Source organism: Stylophora pistillata, chromosome 3, assembly GCF_964205215.1.
Source record: "Stylophora pistillata chromosome 3, jaStyPist1.2, whole genome shotgun sequence".
NCBI lineage: Eukaryota > Metazoa > Cnidaria > Anthozoa > Scleractinia > Pocilloporidae > Stylophora > Stylophora pistillata.
In genome coordinates this window covers 43053465-43058543 of record NC_142521.1, presented here as the reverse complement: position 1 = coordinate 43058543, position 5079 = coordinate 43053465, and the positions used below count along the sequence as shown (strand labels likewise).

General features: G+C 39.8%; 1 protein-coding gene across 2 annotated transcripts in view; it reads left to right on the top strand.

Annotated features, from left to right (window-relative positions):
• The first annotated feature begins 4063 nt into the window (after positions 1-4063).
• LOC148736214 (trace amine-associated receptor 9-like) overlaps positions 4064-5079 on the top strand; it is a 20233-nt gene continuing 19217 nt past the window's right edge. Inside the window, exons 1-2 of one of the 2 annotated variants that reach the window (XM_088755429.1) lie at positions 4064-4167; positions 4358-4489. The gene's annotated coding sequence lies outside the window, so the exon portion shown is untranslated. The remainder of the gene's footprint in view (positions 4168-4357; positions 4490-5079) is intronic. The other variant, XM_088755431.1, reaches the window with a different exon arrangement.

The following is a 5079-nucleotide window of genomic DNA, read 5'->3' as shown; positions in this document are numbered from 1 at the left end:
TTCCAATTACGAAGAACAGCCACTGCCTTCAAGGTATCTTTAACGAATAATATTTCATTCTTTTTAAGTTTCGTAATTTTTGTTGGTGCTGTTGTTGTATTTCCTTTCAAATATTTTTGTTGCATTGAGAAATTAGACAAAACTTCTCTAATGACTGCAAGTTAACTATTCATTACAGAGCAATTTTGGCGTGTACGTATACTGTTCCAGATCATTCAACTGACGCAGCCGATGCAAAAGGATTGATTTGCTCTGTCAAAATACCCAGGCTGGCTATGGCACGCTTTTAGTGTCAAAACTCAAAACCTCATGTCAGACTTGCTATTTTTCTATTCAAACTTCTTGTTTGATCATTCGGATACACTATTTGTTTACTGAAACATCCATTGTTTCAATTCAAAGCAATATTTCTTCGGTTCAGTCATGCTGTTTTTCTATTCAAACGTGCAATCCTTCGTTTTAAAAATGTTTTTCTACTACCCAAACATTCAGTCGTCTAATTCAAACATGCTATTGTGCATTTCAAATTTTCAATCTCGCAATTCAAAATAGTCAGTTTCGCAAGTAAAAATGCTATCCTTCTATTCCAATATGCAATTCTTTACCGCAAACCTGCTACTCGTCAATTCAAATACACTAATCACAAGTTCTGTCGACAGAAACACGCAATCCTTCATTTAGAAACAATCGTTCTGCAATTCAAACACTCTACCGTCAATTCAAAGCGGCAATTCTTCCATTCCAACGCTTTATCTCTTAGGTCAGATCTGCTGTTCGACTATGGAGATATCCAGTTGTTTAATTTGGTAACCCTATTCATCACTTCAAATATTCGAACTCCTTTTCCAAACATTCAATTATTCAAAGCGAACATGCTACTCGTCATTTCCAATACGCAATCCTTCAATTCAAACATTCAAACCTTCAACGCAAACACGCTGTCCTTCGTCGTCACCTGGAAACTAGCCCGGCCACGCATGCGTATTGGGAAGAAAGGCGAAGAAAAAGAATACGACCCTTATAGCAGGAACGGTGGAAAGGTAGAGCGGTAGATTGGCGGAAAATGATCCCAACTCCTAAAACATGGAGCAGCGGAAAATGGCCGCAAATCCTAAAACACGGAACGGATGTCAGGGCATGTTGCGCGAATTTTGTACATAGACACTTACACTTCAAGAAAAGATCGCCCTCGAAACGGCGCCGGCGACTTGCGCATTTGCATGACCTTGGAATCGTCCACCGTGATATAAAGCCTGCCAGTATACTGGTCTCCAACCAGCATCATTGCACTTTAAAAGACAGCAAACTGGACGAATGAGCGAAATAGCCTCTTTTTTGTCCACAAAATATATTTCTTCCGCTGATATGTAAGCCGTAAATTTAATGGTAGGATGGTGGTGTTTTGGACACCTAGTCGCGAAGAAATTCTTCAAATTCTTCTTAATGGGTTTGTTTTGCAAAATTTCTTTTATCTCTTCACGCCATGTGAAATTCCCACGGGCGGGACTCCTTGCAAACCTCTCTTCACCTAGTGTTACTCAAGCCCCAAAACTTATTCGTGGATGAAGAAGCGCTCGTATTGAAGGGCTCGTAACGAGGGCTTGCTCTCACGCTAGTCAAAGTTTGGAGCTGGGGCTGAACGTTGTTATATTTTGAGACGCTTGAAAACGTGCCTGTAATGTTCTCACATCTACATGCGTTTGAGATATTTTTGTTTCATTAAATCAACGCAGACGTCACCAGCAAACGTATGTTACCATCGTTTATTGTAATGTGGTCTGTCAAGTTAGTTTTCACATGCTGTGCGACTTTTTATGTCGCGACTAAGACTCATGGCAAATTTAGCATAACAAAAGGTAACCAAACAGGTTTACAACGCGAAAACGCAGCTATCTTTCATGTATAATAGTTCATTATTAGTCCTACCACTCAGCAAAAGAAAAAAAATTGATAACACTTAATTTTGGTCACGCACGTTATCGTCGTAACGATGAATGAGCCAAGCGCTTGAGTGTCTATGTACAAAAATCGCGCAACATGCGCTGACATCCGTTCCGTGTTTTAGGATTTGCGGCCATTTTCCGCCGCTCCATGTTTTAGGAGTTGGGATCATTTTCCGCCAATATACCGTTCCACCGTTCCTGCCATAAGGGTCGTATTCTTTTTCTTCGCCTTTCTTCCCAATACGCATGCGTGGCCGGGCTAGTTTCCAGGTGACGACGAAGGACAGTGTGTTTGCGTTGAAGGCTTGAATGTTTGAATTGAAGGATTGCGTATTGGAAATAACGAGTAGCATGTTCGCATTGAATAATTGAATGTTTGGAAAAGGAGTTCGAATATTTGAAGTGATGAATAGGGTTACCAAATTAAACAACTGAATGTCTCCATAGTAGAACAGCAGATCTGACCTAAGAGATTAAGCGTTGGAATGGAAGAATTGCCGGTTTGAATTGAAGAGTAGAGTGTTTGAATTGCAGAACGATTGTTTCAAAATGAACTCTTTTCAGACAGTAATAATCGTTTATGTAAACTGATATTATTCAATGACCAATCTTCAGTCTGTGGGATTGTAATGGGAATACATGAAGCGTCCATTTTATGACTTTTATGGCGTGGGAAAAATTATTTCAGGGTTTCCAAAAGGAGGATTAGTCAGGTATCTCACAATTCCCCGCTTCGAACTATATTATCAATTCGCTCTAGTCACGTAGTCACTCAGTCGAGTAGTTGAGATCAACAGCGAAGTGCTCTCGCGTTCGCCACTAATTTATGTCAACTGCTTGGATTTGGATAGTCAGACTTACATCAAACTTTCCAATTTGGCTTGTTGTCCGAGACTTCCAGGCTTCTCAATGTGATATTCTTTCAATTTACCCAAACAGCTAGAGGATGAAAGCGAAGATCGAAGACGTTCAGTGATTATAATCTTGGACTTCGATTGCGTCGAAAATCGGTCTCTTGCCGCTTCGGATATTCGACCATATTACGAATATGAAGGAGACAACAACATCTCAGAAATGCCCTGGCTAGACTTACAAGTCTCAAATTGTAATTGCAGTTGCTACCGGACGAAAGGAAAGATCGCCGTGAAAAGCCAGTCTTCAGACGTGGCAAGCGACTCGAGTTACCAAAAAGAAATAAAGAAAACACTCCATCACAAGATTCTAACCTTAATTCAGGAGCAAAACTTTACACAGATATACTAAAAGGGGCATTTAATACAGGTAACAAAGGCTATTGATCGATCAAAAGCGGGCCAGGTGATACACCAGTCGAGGAAAGACCTCAAAATTTTGGCACCAATTTAAGCAATTTTCAACAGCCACATATTCCTACTAAATTTGGGGACTTAAGGGAACCTTCGCTAATATTGAAAAGTGCCATTATTCAGGCGCCATCAGGCGGAATAATATGCTTAAGTACCCATCAATAATAGCACAACAGGCAAATATCGATCACGCGTTAAAGTAAAGCGCATAAGCAAAGCCACTCAGTCGTGCATACCACTCGTAACAAAGGCGTTTTTTTTCCATTTAGAGAAGAGCAAACTCAAGTATTAAAGTACTAGAGTCAACTTAACTGTTACAAGAAATACATAAAACCGTTCAAATCGCCTTCCGTGCTCCTGAATAAGGACAAACAGCCGTTTAAAATTCAGTCCACTTTCCAGCGCGTGCACTCGAATTCGATGCAATGTGACATCTTCTCATCGATAATAACGCGCAAGGGCGAATGGGATACCCGACTAATCCTCCTTTGGGTTTCCCGTAAATTGTCAGTTTCTGAAATTCTTATCACCTGTCTAAGTAACCACGCGCTAAAATCGTATGCAGAATTTACCTAGGAAACTGTTCTGTCGGTCAGAGGATGAAAGATCGCTAAAAGAGCATCTGTTCAAAATATAACAATACTGCGTGAGGGTTTGAGTGGTGCATATTTATAAGTGCTCTTGTGACATGACTCCTTATCCATGACTCGGCTATTTGTTCAGTCTTCCTGTTCAGCTGCGCCAGATAATTTATTCAATTCAGTCATTAAAAAGCAGTTATTGGTAGTAGTGTGTCACATTTACATGATCATTGCTCAGTTGAAGATTGTCACTCCATCCAAGCTCTGAACTTTTCTTAGGAAAATCCATCTATTAGAGAAACGGTCATTGTCGGTAAGGTACGTTTAAAGAAATTTTAAGTATCGGGGTAAATTGAAATTCCGAGGAATTAGATAAAACAGCTTTAATGAAATCGCTCCGACGAAGGGCTAACGCTCGAAACGTCAGCTTTTGTAATCGTTACGGTGGCCAATTTACCATTTCAACTTTGTTGATATATCCAAATTATTTCTTTATTAACCACTGCAGAGCAACTTGGCGTGACCGTAGCCTGTTCCATATTTGCTAACTGATTGAGCCGATATTAGAGGGTTGAATTTCTCTGCCCAAACCCAGGCTGATTGAGTCTCAATCCATAGGGAGAGTTGACTTTTATCCAAGGTAAATATTATGATAGCTTATGGAAGTAAAATGCCTATGTGATTTGTTTCAGACCTTAGTATCTGTGTATTTCGAGAGATGATGTAATCTTTCCAATATGTAAAACAGTCACATTCCACATTTTTTCTTTCACTCTCTATTTAAATCGAACAAGTTAACCCTTCACAAACGCGTAGTCCTCTGTTTTACACCGAAAGTCAACGAAACTATTTTTATATGATGATACCTGATCGGAATGCACCAGAGGAAACTACAAAATGAGTTCCTCCGTGCCATTTTACATCTATATATATATATATATATATATATATATATATATATATATATATATCTATATATATATATATTGATTGAGCACTCTACACTGGGGTTGCCATGCACTTAGCCTTCGGGCGAAGCTCATCACCTTAGTTGTGATTTGAGCACTCTCGCATGGCAACATGCCTGCACTTGGTCCCACAAGTGTAGCGCCCAGGCAATGGTTTATTCCAGAGCTTGGCCCAGTGTCTGCACTGCACTGATGAGACCCACATAGGTCGAAACAGTGTGCACTGTCTGCAGTTATATATATATATATATATATAAAGTGT